Here is an 18578-nt window from a genome sequence, read left to right on the forward strand (position 1 = left end):
GCCTAACTTATTCAGGCTAACATGCTGTAATCAGGCTAAAATGATCCTGTTAATTCTCATCCAGCTAATTCTCTGAACACAGTTAGAGGATTAAGTTGTCAATCTTAGATGAAATTGTTGAATAACAGTGAACTCATATTGCAATAGAGGCAACATGAGAGTTGAAATCATGATCAGCTTTCATACGGTTGGTTGAGTGCTGGCCATGTGATTGCACTTAAAGTATATGAGATGGGTGTGTCTCCAGTGTGTGTTTCCAGCTTCCACACCTCCATTGTTGTTACGCAGTTAGTTATTATGAGGGGTTGCAGTTGCACCATGAGTGATTTTATGTTCATGATTAAACAGATTTAATTGCACAGCCAAACTTCAAAATGGACTGTAATTAACCTTTTAGTTTATAAACCATTTTATTATTGATTGAATTTTTCAATATATGTAAATACAGTCTGTACTGATGATGCAAATACATTTAATACATTTTAGTGCTCAAATGACAAATCCCCATCATAATATCCTAATTGAATGTCATGGTTTTTGGTTCAATCGGCCTTTATGTTTTAGGGAGGTTTTTTTACCTTTTTTTTCAAAGGTACCTTTTTCTTTTATGTTGTGCATTTTATCATATATGGGTATGTTACTCTTCATTGTGAAAATTAAATTGTGATCATTACATCATCAGATTTTAATGGTTTCTCAATAACGTACATGCTATTTCTAATATAATCATACTTGTAACTATGAATAAGGCCACATTTTTGCAAGTTGTGCTAAAGGACTAGTTGTTCAGTCAAGAGTTGATGAATAAGTTATAATAATAATACATTTTAAGCAAGCTTTGAAGGACCGAAAAATACAGACTTGTGTCAATAATCAGCAATCAAATAGAGCTAAATCAGTTATCACCATACAAAGTGACCCACCTTGCCAAAGTGTCTTTCAACACAGCACCGAAAAAACTAACTCTATAGGTTTTCTTTGGGCATCAAATTAATGTATTATGAGGAACAAATAAAATTAATTTGGCTTAGTTTGATTAAATCACAGTATAATTACAGTATTATTTAATACTATTTACCCATTTTTCTTTGTTTCTACCTACCTATCTACCTACTTATCCACCCATGCTCTGTCTGGTTGCCAATAAGCTCCTCTCAGTATTCAGCTGTGATATAGTATGGACTAAATGAAGGATAAGGTCAATTGCTGTTGTCAGGTATACCCTTATCTGGATTTATGACAATGGTCTGGCAGAAAGAGGATTTGCAAGGAGGAAAGGGCCTCATTCTGCCCTCTGCATACACTGCTTCCTTGTCCAATTAACTACACACATTTTGCATGCCCATACACACTTGCACAAATGTCCACACAATGCAATAACACACTCTCTCTCTCTTTCTCTCTCTCTCTCTCTCTCTCTGTCTCTCTCTCTCTCTCTCTCTCTCTCTCTCTCACATACATACACACACACACACACACACAACCTTGTCTAATTAATGCAGGAACCTGCTGGCAACAGAGAGCTGACCTGAAAAGAACTCTCCTCTTTCCACTCTTCGCCTCTCACTGTCTGCTTTTTCCCTCATCAAACTTTTTACCAATTTTTTTAAATATGGGTTGACAGAAAGTCCAGCTAGCTGTAACCTTAGCCATCAAATCTAGATCTTGAATAGCTTCTGTGAGCCAGATATTAGCTGTCTTCATCTAAGCTACTTCTTAGTTCCTTTTTTTCCTGCTGCTTTCATTGAACAGGAAGCCTGTCTGTGCCCATTAATGCTCATTCACATGCATGAGTGTGACAGTGTTTTTTTTGTGTGTGTGTCTTTGAGTAAGTGTGTATTTGTGTCTATACTCCAGTAATTACTGCTAAGCCTCCCTCTGCTAACCCCAGCAGTACCCATTCTGCAGACTACATTATTGAACGAGACATTTTTGTCCTTATATGGGCAAATATTCTGTCTTCATCTGGTGCTATTCTTTTATCACATTTCCCTCTCAGCATTTGTGTGTGTCTACTCCATAGGTGTGTGTATGTGCATAACATGTCCATGTCTCCTTGCTTGCGTCTATACATGTTTAACTTGAAGGTACTTTTATAAAGGCTTTTATGAAGTATGTGCACTTGTCCTTGACTGTGCCCACTACATTTATTCATTTATTTATATATGTATTTCTACATTTATTTGTGTATTTATTCATTTCTGTATTTCAATATTATTTATTTATTTACTTATTTCTGTATTTCTACAGTTATTTATTTATTAATTTATGTATTTCTACATTTATTCATTTATTTATTTATGCATTTCTACATTTATTTCTGTATTTATTTCTGTATTTTTTCATTTATTTATTTCTGTATTTTTGTGTCCGTATGTTAATAAGGTAGGAGGTCCTAAACTGAGTCTAAAGCCAGATTGGTTACAGAGCCGTGGTTGTTTTGGCTATACTACTGCTGCCTAGGCTTGACTGAGGCTCTAAAAGCCCCATCTGAAGGAGAAGTGTTTGACTTCGCTCACATTGAGCATGGCCCTTCCCATCTCCTTCAAGTTCACCCAAGGTTCATGTCGAAGGTATCTAATGTCTCTAAGTGAAGACAACATGTTTCTCACTTTCAGCCCAAACTGATGTCAGCTCCGGCTGAAAGTGAGTGTTTTTCCATCACACAGCACGGCAAAATAAAATAAGTAGTTTACCTGTTGGAGGTGTGCTGGTCATCTGCAGCTCTTCATCAAACATCATCATCACTGTGGCTGTTTCTGCTTGTACTATTCCTCCCTGCATTATTTCTAACTGATCTGCTGAACAGATATCTCCAAATATGTTCATATGTTGTTGTTCCAAAAGGGTTTTAGCACTACTAACAAAACTCTGCTAATTCAGTGAGGAACCTGTTTAATTTCCTGTAAATTCTTCACAATAAAGTCTCCCATTATTTAGTCATTTAAAAGCATTTATAATGAAGCAGTAAAGCAGGAAATATTGGGTTTGCATCGGCGGTAACTTAACATGACCCTGATACAGCGGCCCCTCAGTGGGCTTCCGGAAAGCTGGCAAATCAGAACAGAGTGGGCTCATCGGAAGGGGGGCCTTAAAGAGACAAAGGCTAAGACTGCCTGTTAGAGACAGAGGCTGAACTGAGGGGCTGATGTTCAGGTTAGATATTTCTTTAAATTATTCCACTAAACTGTACCATTTGACAAGAAGACAAGACAATTTGATTGTCATTCCTTTACTGAAAATTGTTCCTTTTTTACACCACAGGGCCTACCAAAGCGAGGTTTGTCAAACAACTGCGGGGTATTTGCTTTGATGGTACACACCACATACACAATTCATACATCAAACTCCTGTGGAGCTGGATACTGATATGACATGCTGTGACTTCTTGAGGGGGACATACATCTACATTTTCTACATTCAAAGGAAAACTTGCAGCAAAAATACATAACATACATAACAAGTCACTGCAACAATATGAGTGGCTTGTATCAAAGTTTGAGATGTATAGCATGCAGGAAAAAGCTGAAAGTGTTACAACACTCATGTGCTGGTACCACTTTATATAATATTTCTTAAGATCTTAAAATCAAATCAAGTGACTGCAGCAGTCTTCATTTGTGATTCACCACCAGCATTTTTAGACTGGTGTGGAGCTGTTGTTGACTGTTCCTACAGATACTGAGGGGTCTTCTTTGCTTTTTGTTCAGTAAGTTTCTCATTGTTATCAGCTAACCTGTGTTAGCCAGCTAGCTAACCTTAGCCCACTGTAAAAATCACAGCCTGGTTTGTGCTTCTGACTGATCTTATTTCCATGATCGTCAACATCTGAACCCACAGCAGTTGTGTGCTACAATGTAGTTGCTAACAGCTAGCACTATACTGACTGACTTGCATTACGATCCACTATGATCCACATCGTCTTCACACACCGCAGAAAATACAGTCCAGTGGCTGCTAGTATGTATCTTGGTTCTGTTCTGATATCAATATAGTTACATATTGGCGAGATAGCAAGTGATTTTAATTCACCGCAGCACTCATCAGGTGAGCCAGCTGTTGCCTATTAGCTGAAGATCCATCCGCATGTACTCCTAGAACTAGAGGTAACCACTATTTCTCACAGGTGATTGTATCTGCTCAACCCAAAGTTACATAGTGTGAGAACTAGCGTTTGGGGCACAGAGCAGGAATGAATGAGGTACCATCAAAATGATTTTGAAGCTATTGTTTTAAGGTAAAATAGTTGCATAATGTTGCTTTAATAGAGGGTTACCATAGCTAGCCTGTGTCATGTAGAGTTGATAGGAATGTAGAAATACATAAATAAATAAATAACCGAAGAAACAGAAAAAAAAAAAAATGAAGAAATGTAAAAATACAGAAATAAATTAATGATGAAAGTTAGAAATACAGAAATATCCTAAATAAAAGTTGATGTATGCTTGCACAGTAATGAAAGAGGCTCAGATTATGAAAATAACCCCCCTCCCGCTGCCACAGACACATATCAGGAGCAAATGGGAGGGCCTTGATTTCTCTGTTCCCTGTTCAGTTTCCTGTGCAAACTGTGCGGGTGGCCTGGAGGTCTGGTTAAAGATAGAGATGGGGATGGCAAACACATCGAAATTAGATCAGGATGATTGATGCCACATTCGACTTCCACAGTGTTATTGAAGAACTCCTCTGACTGACACTTTCGCTCACTTCAGTTTGGCAAGATGAAGATTGAAGCAAATGATTACGGAGATACAGTTCCAGAGATTCTAAGAAAGAAAATGGGGACAGCAGAGAAGAGGGAAATCAAGGATAGAGGCTCACTCATTGCTACTGTCAGTAATAAATGCCTTTTACATAAAACTTCCCTTACAGTTGAATTTAGCTTGATTTTGTCTGGTGATTGTAATTGTCTTTTCACTTGCTAAAAAGGCCTCCGTTTGTCATTAGGGAATGCATACAGCTTATATATACACTCACTGAGCACTTTATTAGGAAAATTGTGCAATCTAATGCAATTCAATACAACAGCTCTGCCATAGATTCTACTTTTATGAAGCATATACATTATACATTATTATTGAGAAAAGTCCTATAGGATTTTCATCTTTTCCAATAGAATCCTTTAGGATTCCCATAAATTATTAAAAATCTTATAGGAATTATACAGGAAAAAGTTTTGGCTCTTTTAGGATTTTCACAGTCCTATTCTAAATCTGTTTTTTTTCTTTTTTTTTCTATTTTTCATTACATATATTTTAAACATCTTAGAAGACTTTTCATATTTACCAACTGGACTCTATTTCCTTATTTAAAAAATAACTGGCTTTGATCATGTTTGGAAAATCATGTTAAGATATGGGACACCACTGCACTACAAATAGCTTGTTGAAAATGCCCTAGAAAATGTTATGCATGCCCCAGCATGTGATTGGCTCCTCATGTTTTCTGTTAACCAATAAGAAATCATCCCCTTAGTGGGATATTCAGTGTAGTGTCAGTGTAGTGCAAGCTCTGGTTGTAGTGTGGCTCCTTGGTCGTTTTGAGTGGCTGGTTTTGTACGTGAATTAATCAAAACCACACTTGGTGCCAGTGATCAGAATTAAAGATTTGAAGGCACTATAAGTGACTCCTTCATCTTTGATTGGATGCATGTGGTTTTTGTAAGTAATTGTGAACTGTTAAGGGATTTTCCTAAAAACTCTTGAATATTTTCTATGTCTTTGAGTTGGCCTGTTAAGGATTAATCTTTTAAATATATTTGTGCCTATCACCAGCATACTTTTGAAAAGATTCAGTACAGGTTTGGTTGAATGATTTGGTTTCAATTTAACGTTCACAATAATGCTTTTTTCACAATCAGATTCCAATAGAATAAAATTACAATTTCAGCACACTAAAAAGACAACAAACAAAAATAAATTAATTAATTTTAAAAAAAATTAGAAATTCCAAATTTAGAAAGATAAATTCTTCCCATATTTTCCATTTGACCTACAGTCACTTAGATACTAAAATGTATGAAATGTAGCTGTATCATTAGTAGGCTATAAATTATGTAAACACGGATTTACCTAATCATTTAGTCAAATTAATCTAATCTAGCTCAATGCTGTTTAGTTGCAGCAACACACAGCATGCTTTTCTGTTGCACTGTCCCATGTAAACAACCTTTTGGACTATATTACAAGGTTTGACAGCTATTTGTTTTTCTGTCTGTACAACAACCTTGATATGTGACAGTGGTACAGAGGCAAAGCTGGCAATCTTGGTATGAAAGAGCTATGGTGGGTTGTTTACTTTGTGTTTTTTGTGATATCAACAGCTGGTTTTATCACACCTATACAGCCATGTCTTAGCTCAACTGTTTTTCTTCATGTGTCCTTTTCCATATTTTTTGTGTTGTGAACACCATTCCCCTCACAATTGCTCTCTTGTAGACTTCAGCAATGACATGCTCATATTCATCAGATAAATTACACAATGGGAACAATGTTTTTTTTTTTCAGTTTGCAGTAGTGTTTTCTGATGGGGACACCCTAGCAACACAGTATCGTCCAGATGTTTTGCTTTTGTGACAAGCGGGTAGCCACTTACCTAGTCATTAACTAGCTTGTCAATTCTGTGTGAGATGTCACCACTAGATGTAGTTTGACAGCTTCAGATATGTAGGTATGGACTGGAGTGTGTTGAACTGATGTGCAATTTGTTATGATATGTAGTTAGCATGACACATTTTTTTTTAGTGTCTGTCAGTGTCCTTCAAAACTAAATGCAGATGTCAAGAGAACAAGTGGTGAGACTGCTTTCACCCCAAATACATGTTCAAGCCCATCCTCAATTACCATCTCACCACACTGTATAAATGGTCTTGGGTTCTTGTCTCAGCCTTTCATGTTCATCATACCCTAAACAAGACTCAGGACACTCTATGGTTCTTTTTGGAAGATAGGCATTGCAGAATAACTCAATGCTTTGTGAATCAGATGGAACTTTGAAAATCTTCATGAAAAGGTGGAGAGACTGTGGCAAAAGGTTGTTACATGGTAAAGTGTCCTAAAAAAAAGTTTTAGGATGTCCTCCATAGGACATGCAGTCTTGTGTTTTAGAGAATAGGATAGTACAAGCACCACACATTGTTCATGTCATTTCTGACCCCGGGAAAAGGGGTGCCCCAAAATTTTTAAAATCTGTAAAACCACAAGTCTTTATCAGGATCAATATCATGGTCATTGTGGACTTCAGTGTCCTCACATATAAATGGATCAGGATAGATGTCCATACACTCTATGTCCATTCTTCCATCAGTCTCCTCATAATTGTGTCTTGTGGGCATCTGTTAATCAAGACACTCACCAGGAAAAGCACGTTGCTCTTTACGCCACCGACTGATCTTGGGAAGAGGACAGCTTGAATCAGATCGAGAAATCTGTAGACAGTTAAGTACCATTGTCACTGCTTGCTGTGTTAGATTTAAAGGGGACCTATTATGCTTTTTCTTATTTTCAGTCATATATATAATGTTACAATGTCAGATGATCATATTATCCTTGGCCATTGTGTCAAATAATGACTCTACTTTCAGCCTGTGCTGACATTGGCTAGTGACTGATTTTTTTATATGGTTATCTGCTCCATGCACAGCCCCAAAGTTCAGTGCTCCACTCTGCTATTTTTGCAATACCAGACAATCAGAGATTTCTGCCTACCGAAGTCTGGGGATTTCTAAATGCATGGTAGTTGCTTGAACCAGGGTGAAATGATGCTCTCCCCCCATTCTCCTCCATAATGAACTGCATGTCACCACCCCAACATGATGGGCCACCCTAAAGACTTTGGATTGGTTCTGCAATGCAGGTTGTTGTTTTTTTTAACTCTTTAATTGTTTCCACCCAGTTTTAACAACACAACCTGGGAGACTGTTCTCAGTCTCTATGAGTGAAGAGTTTAGAAACTGACCTGTGAGTCTACTTCTCTGCTAACATTATGGCATTTTTACATTGTTTTGGGGGTTGTCACACTGAGCCAGGACTCAAGTTAAACTGGCACACAGTGAGTGTTTTTTCATTATACAGCACGGTAAAGTAAAGTAAGTTGTTTACCTGTTGGGGGTATGCTGGTCATCTGCAGTTCGTTTTCAAACTCTACTTCAAACATCTCACTGTGGCTGTTTCTGCTTGTACTATTCCTCCCTGTATTATTTCTAACTGATCCACTAAACAAATAGCTCCAAATATCTCCATGTGTTGTTGTGTCAACCATTTTTTAGCGCTGCTAACGAAGCTCTGCTAGCTCAGTGAGGAACATTTCCGCATTTAATTTCCTGTAAATTCTTCATAATAAAAGACTCCCGTTACTTAGTCATTTAAAATCTTTTAATATGAAGCAGTTAAGCAGGGAATGTTGGGTTTGCATCTGTGGTAACTTAACACGACTCTGATAGGTCTGCCCCTTGGCAGGCTTCCAGAAAGCTGGCCAATCAGAACAGAGTGGGCTCATCGGGAGGGGGGCCTTAAAGAGACAGGAGCTAAGAGTGTCTGTTAAGAGACATAAAAGTATGGTATAAGATAGATAAGGAGTTTTTTGAACTCTGAATCATGCAAAGCTACTCTATTGGAGTCCCACAATAAAAATATAGAGCTGGAAATGAGTATAATAGGTTCTCGGACAGTATACCTTTTACAAGGGCCTTTGAACCCCTTAGACCTACCAGTATCTCCATCCATGTTCACGTTCACCTTATGATAGATACAGTAAGCTTGCAATTAAATATCAATTAAATAAATAAAAAATGATATATATATATATATTCACAGTATGTGCAAGTGACCACTCTCTGTTTCCAGTTTCCAGGGTGTTGATGTTAACAGCAAAGGCGTTTGTCCTCCTGTAAGTACACAAAAGATGTTATTTCAACAAAACAGAGAAATGAAGTTCCCCCAAAAAATCAAAGCACACTGCTTTGTACAAGACCAGGGGCCATATTTATCAAGCACCTCAAAATCACTCATGGGGACTTTTTTATTTTTGTCATTGCTGTAGAAGTCCTGTCAAATGATTTCCTCTTCTGATTAACTTGATAAATGAAGAAGTAAAATTCTTAAAGCACACAGTTCTTGCCAGTGTTTTCAGAATGTCTGCTGTCTATCTTCTCTCTCTCATGTCTCTTGTCACTTTCACTTTCAGTTGAATAAGGACGAACATATCCTCTCAGAATTGAGAGAGATAAAAACACTGCTTCACCACTTACAGCAGCAAATTGATTCAATTGAAATTCTGCGAACTACGGTAACTACTGTTTATGGATACATAAAAAAGGAAAGTCTTGTTGAGCCAATGTAATTCTCATGTGAAACAGTTTACGTGCAAGAAGCACAGTTATTGAATATACTGTAGGTAGTTAAAACATTATGTTAATAAACATTATGCATTGTGTACTCATGAAAATACACAAGAAACAGAAATCAAATCTTTGCACTTTATCATTTATTTTATGATTTACTTTGGAATTCTTTTGATAAATGTGAGGTTTTTTTTAATCAATGGTTTTATTAACAGTTTTATCATACTGTATCCTGCCTGGTATTTAAATTACAAAAATATATACAAATACTGATATTACCGAAAACTAAAATTTCATTCTTTTCAACAGCATATTATAGCTGAGCAACTAGCCCTAACTTAACATACATGACACTGTAGTAATAAATATACAATTTGTATTGCAGGCTTTAGTACCAATATAGCTGCTGTTAGGCAGAGCAGGGGCCCAGTGAAGTTCCACCAGAGGCCAGCCAAATTGGTTCACAGAGGGAAATTGATTGAATAAGGTACAATTTGTTATTTTGTTTTGTTTTTTCTTTCTTAAAAACACAATTGTTTAACTTTTCAGAAAACACAGTTATGAAAAATGTATATACTGTTCCATAAGATGGCCAAAATCATTACTAGACAAAAATTTGGCATTAGAGCCTGTGTCTTTTTTTAATTTAATTTTAGAAGAAACTGATATATCATGTATATATTGTAAATAACTCCATCCTAAGGCTATTACAAGGTAAAGATTTTGTAAACAGTCATTGAAGAGTAAGTTCTATAAATTAATCGGTATATTTTCTAAAAGGATTGTAGTATTCCTGTGACTGTTTTAAGCCTAATTTTTGTCATCTGAAGGTGAAAATTGGTCCAAATACCACAATCACTGCCGGCCAATTTGCACAAATCAAGTGGGGGGATTCCAAAAAGGCCACAAGGGAGCTGTACATTGTGGTCTTCGGAAGGCAAATGCTTGCAAACCAGAGTGTGACTGGCAAAATACATGTGCAAAATACAATGCATTCAGAAAGAGGCAAAGCCACAGCTGGACCCAGATAAAGTTTCTGACATTATTGGTGAGCCAAAATCCAGAGAAAGTTTTGAGGTTTACTTTAATTTACTTTATTTGTTTATTTGTCAGGGGCAAGACATATTGGAATAGATAGAATACATGTGTGTCAAATCAGGTCTGGGAAGTAAAGCATTTGATTGCAAAGAGGTGCAGAAGATGAAAGAGTTTGGCGACAATGTAACTTAAAGGTTTGTTTAAAGGTGATGTAGGATTTGAGTTTAGAGTAGCTAAGCAAGCAAATCAAGTATGTATGTGAAGACATAGATGTGTCATCTGTTGTTTTCTTAGCCATGAATGCTAAAGCTTTACTTTTTGTCTGTCTTGCTGTCTTTGCTGTTATACACTGTTTCAAATTACTTGTCTCCAGTTAAAAAAAAATAATGGAAGCATAATTGATTACCCACCACAACTGTGAATAGGTGCCGTAGCAGTGCTGTAGTAATGGACTAGAGCAGTCATTGGATCAATTCAGTTGAGTGGGCATTGTTGGCATAAAAGTTTTAAAGCTATATTGCCAAAGTACAACATAGATAATATTAACAGTAATATAATTAATATGTCCTTGAATCACTAATATGATAAATACACAGACACGTCAGTAGATACGAACTGTACCTTGTATTGATCTTATTAATTGCTTGTCCCCTCTGTGTTTCTCTCTGTCTGTCTCTTTCATGACCTCTCCCCAAGTGTCAAGATGGAGTTTAAAATCTTATTTTTTTCTTTGGATGATGAATGTTACTTTTGTAATAATTTCTGTAATGATTTTAAAATATTAAAGTAAGTTAACTGATTAATTGGTTGAGTGTATCCCTGATTATACCATATTAATTTTTAAAATGCTATATCTAGAAATGAAAGGTACGTAAGGTCAATCAAAATTTCTTTAAGAAGCAATAAATTAATTTAAAACCATTTAGGATTTTGAATAAGACAAATAAACCTATAATCCTATAGAATTATAGGATTATAATGATTTTTATACCATGGTCTGGGTGAACACTCTTTTCTGGTTGTAAGCCTCCACGATGTGCCTTAAAACCATTTAACGCTCACCTACTCATTGATTATCCTTTACATAGTCAATCCTATAGGATCATTAATTATCAAAATCCTATAAGAGTATACAATTTTGGAACTATAGGGCCTTTTGTCCTGTAGGACAACCTTATAAGATTTTTGTAGTGTTAATCATATATACTGTAAATCCTATAGGATAAAGTACTATTGGACTTTGTCTGATAGGATTGTTTCCAAAATCAAATAGAATTTTTGGAACTCTATAGGACTTTTTGACTAAGGGTCATCCATCTTTATATGCAGTCTGTGCATGTAGTTAATAGAAGGTTAACATAGCTAGCTTGTGTCATGTAGACTTGATAAAAAAATTGTGTAAGTCTGCAAGACTTAACTACACAACACACACCCCTAACCCTAACCCCTAACCTTAACCCTAACCATCTCACTGCTCATGCCTAAACCTAACCAAGTGGGTGTGTCATGTAGATACTGCAAGTCCACAGATAGACCTACTTGGACCAATGCGGCTTTAGGCTGAGGTTTGGACCACCTACTCAGCTGACATACTGACACAGAAATACAGAGATAAATAAATGAAGAAATGTAGAAATACAGAAATAAATAAATGTAGAAATACTGAAATATCCTAAATAAAAGTTGATGTATGGAAATGTAGAAATAAATCCAAGACATTAATTTAATTATGTCCTTCTTCATTACCAAAATGTATTTATTTATTTTTTTATTTATTCATTTTTTCATTATTTGCTCCATAGTCAGCAGGGTGATTCTTAAATCTTATTCTCCTGCCATCATCTAGCTGATTATGTGATCCAAAGGGCAGAAGTTCTCCCTCACCTTCAGCTTGTGCAGTAATGAAAGAGGCTCAGATTATGAAAATAACCCCCCTCCCGCTGCCACTGACACATATCAGGAGCAAATGGGAGGGCCTTGATTTCTCTGTTCCCTGCTCAGTTTCCCATGCAAACTGTGCGGGTGGCCTGGAGGTCTGGTTAAAGATAGAGATGGGGATGGCAAACACATCGAAATTAGATCAGGATGATTAGATGCTGCATTTGACTTCCACAGTATTATTGAAGAACTCCTCAGACCGAAACTTTCACTCGTTTCAGTTTGGCAAGAAGACGGAAGCAAATGATTACAGAGATAGAGATTCTAAGAAAGAAAATAGGGAGAGCAGAGAAATCAAGGATAGAGGCTCACTCATTGCTACTGTCAGTAATAAATTCCTTTTACATAAAACCTCCCTTAAAGTTGAATTCAGTTTGATTTTGTCCTGCAACTGTAATTGTTCTTTCACTTGCCAGAACGTCATCCATTTGTCATTAAGGAATGTATGCGGCTTATATACATTCACTGAGCACTTTATTAGGAACACTTGTGCAATCTAATGCAATCCAATACAATGGCTCTGCCATAGATTCTACTTTTACAAAGCTTATACATTTTCAGTTTTTGATGACATTGTCAGTAAGGTGATAATTCAGCTTTATGTTTATTATTGAGGTCGTAGTGGGTGATGATGGTGTACTGGAGTACATTATATTGAAAAGTGTTCCTAATACAAAAATACAATTTTCATCTTGAATTATAACCTTTCTTACAATGTCAACAAAAACTGAAAATGTATGAGCTTTGTAAAAGTAGAATTTATGTCAGAGCTGTTGGATTGGATCAGGCCACATTCAGACCAAATCCAGCAATGCGTAAAGAATGGCAGCCTATTCATTTGAATGCTGTCAGTGGGTTTACGCTGCAGGCGTGGGGACCACATGGGGCTCAGCAAAAGAACCCAGCGGCCGTCCAGCAAAAATTTGAACCAAACTCAACTTTTGCCGGAACACAACTCGATGTCACGCTATGTTGGCCATTCTCATACCTGCAAGCACACATTCCTGGCAGATTACTTTGTAATGTGAGCGCCGTATTTAACTGGTTACTTTGCAACCGTCAAGATGAAAGACAAATCAGTTGCCGCTGTGAAAACTTTCCAGAATTATAAATCCTTCTGTGACTTTTACAAGCAATTTTGCAGTGTTTTGGGTTCTTAAAAGGCCTTAAATGCATTAATCTGCAACTCCAACTAGACCTCCTGGATCTTATTTCTTTGTCTCACCAGTACCTCAAACAACTTGTCCCCACAGACAAGTTGTTTGAGGTACCAGTGCAGACCCCTGTACTGTAGTGCTGGATTGCCAAATTTGGTCTGAATGCAGCCTTAGATTGCACAGGTTTTCCTAAAAAAGTGGCTGGTGTATATTCAGTATATTTCCACAATAAGTAAAGTGTAGGTAACCACAGTGAAAACACACAATAAGTAATAATATTCTTTATTTTATTCTACATTTTATTATATTTTTTTTTGTCTTATTCTAAGTATATTTATTCAGACTCTTGCTCAGCAGCTGTAACACCTGAATTTCCCCCACAATTTTTAAATCTTGTCATGGCCCTGGGTAGTATTTCCAAAGTTATAGTCAGTGAACATGACCAAAGAGCTCTATCCATGGCACCAAGAAACACTTTCTAATGGATCTGTGTCTGTGGTGCTGAACTGACTCTGCGTTGCGTGACTAAAGAAGCTCTGTACATTCAGTTGATTTTTGTGACGCACACCCTGTCAGAGGACACACATATGCAATTTTATATAAAGCTGAAGGCTGTTATTAGCGTTGTAACCACTTTGTATCTCAGAGCCATGTATATGCCGCTGATGGCACTCACCCTTATGGACTGCGCACTGCTGGACGGTAACGTCCCAATGACTGACGACCAGAGAGGTAATTGGCTAATGGTGGAGAGAGCATTGCTTAATTACTTCCTTCATTTGATGGGATTGGAAGCAGCACCGAGGTGACATTTGGCTACATCATGTTCGTTCTCTTAGTCAATTAGCCAATCAAGTGAAAGGGAATGAGTAGGAATGGAGGCAGATGCATTAGTCTACCGAGTAATGCCAAACATCTTTTGCCTGACTAGAAGTTTAGTGTAATTCTGCATATTTATGCATGCATGAACACATGTGAATGAGAAACATCCCGGTTTCCTAGTCACTCTCTCTACCTGAAGGTGTCCATTCTTCTCATAAACACACACACACACACACACATTTTTATTTATGTAATCATTATAGCCAGTCTTTCCAACAATCATAGAAGAGTCTGGATGACCTCCTGCAGCTAGAATAGAGATGGGAGCCACTCAGTCAGTGAGAAGTTGCCTTCATTATTATTATGGAGCTGTCTAGATAAGTGAGTTGATTTTCAGAGCATATAGAGATAAAACTGAGCTGCATATTTCCCTGCCAGTGACAGACACACACACACACATACACACACACATGCATAAACGCATAGACATATTTTCTTGCTTATACTGTACAAGCACAGCTACACTGACACACACAGATATACACACAGTAACACACACATGGCCTCTGGTTATATATCTCTCTTTGATGTGGACTCAGGGGACATAGATTTATGACTCTTGTCTCCACAATCACTTTTGGATTCAAAACTCTGTTGAGGACTACACAAAAAGACTGCATGTGTGTGGCAGAGCAGGCAGAGAGGCTGTGTGTGTGTGTGTCCTTGTGTCATCATATCAGAATGATAAATGCACATAACATATTGAGCTGCACATAATGCACCCAAATTGAGATAGCTTCAGGAAATACTTCATGAATATTAAGTGATGGATATACTAGTGTCTACCCAGAGATATTTGAATGCTTTCTTCTTTATAGTGTGATTGTACCATTTCACAATCCATAACTGCAGCCCACAGTTCTTTGAGTGTCCATTTGATGTGACTTATTTCTTTGCAATCATGTCATAATTGAACCTTTACCATGTCATCAGCTTAAAAATGAGCTGCCTCTCTTTTGTTAATCACAGACACTGATTCTGGCTTGTATACAGACTCCCATAATACTATTGTAGACACAGCAGCATTAGGAGTTATCCTCAAGAACCACCTCACCAGTCTCACTCCAAGGGCTTAGAAAGAGGAGCCCCCTGGGACAAATCTGGATTTTGTACCAACGAGACTGCCCCAGGAATATTACTGACACACGAAGCACATGCTTGTCTCAATCATATTCATATGCAGGGGGATTTATTTTTTCATTTAAGATTATGAAAGATTGTCTGAGCGTCTCAATAACAGGGTCTCAACATAAGTAATCTCCTTTGAGGAGGGATAAAAAGAGGAGGGCCTGTGTCTATTTATGTCCAAGACGTTTACCGTAAAGCTTTGCATCGTAGACCAGAAGAGTGCGCATTCACTTCTGGCCTTTGTGAACGAGTTCATAGGGTGTGTGGCTCGTTTAAGTGTGCGTGTCACCAGGGCTGCCAACCATGAATTAATGAATCAAGTTGAAAATGTCAAAGCAGGTCCCATATCGCTCTGCTGTGGCTCAGCTGTAGAGCACTGTCAGCACCAGGCAGCTAACTGATGGTAAGAGGCCTCGCACACAAAACAAACACAGTCAAACACACACACACACACACACACACACACACACACACACACACACACACACACACACACACACTGGCTGCCAAGTCTTCCATTTCTCTTGTTATAAAAAAGGTCATTCTTGTCTCTTTTCCCCTCTCTCGCTTCAGTGGGTGGTCAAATCTATGCACTCTAGCCCCACTATGTATCCGAGAGTGATTACTGCTTGCGAGTGTTGGTACATCATTATTATGTACAATATGTGTTGATGCTACACACAAAATGTTCTCATCCTCCTGCAGCCAGACATTTTCTTTCCATATTTACTTCCTGCTTAGACCCAACATTTTGCACAATAGTTTTTGTCCAGATTGTCATTATCAGACAGGAGGTGTATGTATTCATGTCTGTCTATTTTGGGGTAAATAACGCATCACACAGCTGCATGAGAGGCAGAAGGGTGATAATCTCCTCTTCACACTCTTATTTTTAATCACCACCTCATCTTTCTTTGCCTTTCATCACCCTCTCCTCCTCTGTGCATGCCTGCAGTAACATGTGATTGATAAGGAGAGTATAAACAGCATGACATGTGGACCAGCTGAGTTCATAAAGGAGAAACATGTAAACATTGCTGTTTACATTATACATATATAACATAATTCTTCCTAATCAGTACTTCAGTGTCAATTTTTTTGGCAGATGATGCAGTTTTATATGCCTCCAGGCTCCACCCCAGTCCAGGCTCTGACTTGTCTTCAGTCTGCCTTTGATGCTTTCCAATTATCACTCCTTGATCACAGACTAGTTTTAAATGCACCAAGTACATGGTATTCTCCACCTCCACCAGTGACATTGACCATCCTGCCATTAAAACTTTAAATGGTACCCATATTACTCTTGCTGAGTCATACAAATACTTAGGAATTTGGCTTGACAGCAGACTATAATTTCATTTTAAAGATTCATATTCAACATTTGACTCAGAAATAAAAAATCAAACTAGGCTTCTTCTGTAGAATTAAAGAATTTCTGTCTTCTTCCAACTTTAAAACTATTGTGCAACCTTCATGTCTGTCCTTGACTATGCAGATGTTCTGTATTGTCATGCTGCCCCGTCAACACTTCAGCAATTAAACCCTGTGTATCATAGTGCATTACATTTTTTCACAAATGACAGATTTTGTACTCATCATTGTTCTCTGTATCACAAGGATGGTTTGACGTCCTTACAGTTAAGAAGAAATAACCATCTCATATTATTCATTTATAAAGCTTCCAAACTACCTCACATCTCTTCTCTCATTTAAATCTAGTAAATACAGTACAGGATCCAGTACCTACTTAACCTTAGATATCCCTCATGTTCGCACTAATTTTGGCAGAACTAGTTTCTGGTATTATGAACCTTTTAAATGGAATGAACTGAAAACTGCCCTCAAATGTGACTCTTACATTCCTCTTGGAGATTTTAAAGCCCTGGAAAGGCAAATTTATGATTGGCTATTAATTATGTAATTTGGGATCTAATGTGCATATAGTAAACACCTAAAAAATATGAGAACATAGCCTTTGACATAGCATATGTAATTCTTTAGAACGGTTCTCTCCCTTCCCTTGTTACTGGGTTGCAGTTAGGCGGGGCTAAGCTAAGGAATTTATTACATAATAAATACCTGCCCAATCACATTTAAGAGAAAGATGATTGACGTGGCTATTGGCCAAGCTGACTTCACAACACTTACTCTCATCTCCCCCATAAGAAAACAATGCACTGCACTTTTCTTTGCTTTTAGCTAGAATGAGAATTCAAATTAGCCTGATATGGTTTGAAAGTTACCGTGTTAAGCTAACTAGCAGACTTGGGTACACCATCCAAATCTGTATTAATCACTGAGTAGATAAGTAGCTCAACAGTGTAGCATAGCAGTGCTAATGCTAACCGTTTCATGTAAGTGAATGAAAGATGCTAAAACACTTAGCTTTGTAGTCTGGAAGGTATAGTTCAATAAAAACAGATATGTGTGGTCTACTCTATTCTGCTAGTTAGCCGATTAGTCAATATAACTAGTAGACCACTGGGGTAGTTGATAATAAGCTCAAGAGTTTTGAATAGAAAAGCTAATGCTAACCGTTTCATGTAAGTGAATGGAGAACACAGATTTGGGTGGTCTAACCTATTTTGCTAGTTAGTCGATTAGTCACACTTTCTAACCAAGTAGGGTCCATTTGATAGATTTGGTATTTTATTCCATATCAGCAAAACGTTTTAGAGAATGAATAGAAAATAAAACGGTACTTGAGCTGAAAGTGAGCTGTCAATCAAATGTGATCTGGACACGCCCACACAGTCCTGAGAAATGGTTTGAGCAGCCAAATGAGCTGTTTTTTAGCTAAGTTTTCTAATAGTTATGAATGTTTATTTTCATTCAGATTTTTGTGGATGCTTAGTGAGACACTCAACTTTGATATTATATATGCATTTTTATGATTTCAAGCCACATTTCTAGAGGCTTTAAAGCTTTATTATCTGATGTTTTTTATGATTCTTGTAACAGTTTTCAATAATTCCTTGTTGATTGAGTAGTTGTGTTGTTTCTGTCTGCTGATTGTGTTCTTGTCTTATGAATGTTTCCTGTTCTCAGGTCTCTCTTGGAAAAGAGATCTTTATCTCAATGAGATTGCCTAATTA

General features: G+C 37.3%; 1 long non-coding RNA gene across 1 annotated transcript; it reads left to right on the top strand.

The window, feature by feature from the left end:
- Positions 1 to 9102: 9102 nt before the first annotated feature.
- LOC122982949 lies at positions 9103 to 11109 on the top strand. The gene is made up of 3 exons (XR_006403563.1): positions 9103 to 9285; positions 9726 to 9827; positions 10171 to 11109. It is a non-coding gene; the product is annotated as an uncharacterized LOC122982949 (long non-coding RNA).
- The last annotated feature ends 7469 nt before the right edge of the window (positions 11110 to 18578 follow it).

Source organism: Thunnus albacares, chromosome 5 (assembly GCF_914725855.1).
Source record: "Thunnus albacares chromosome 5, fThuAlb1.1, whole genome shotgun sequence".
Lineage (NCBI taxonomy): Eukaryota > Metazoa > Chordata > Actinopteri > Scombriformes > Scombridae > Thunnus > Thunnus albacares.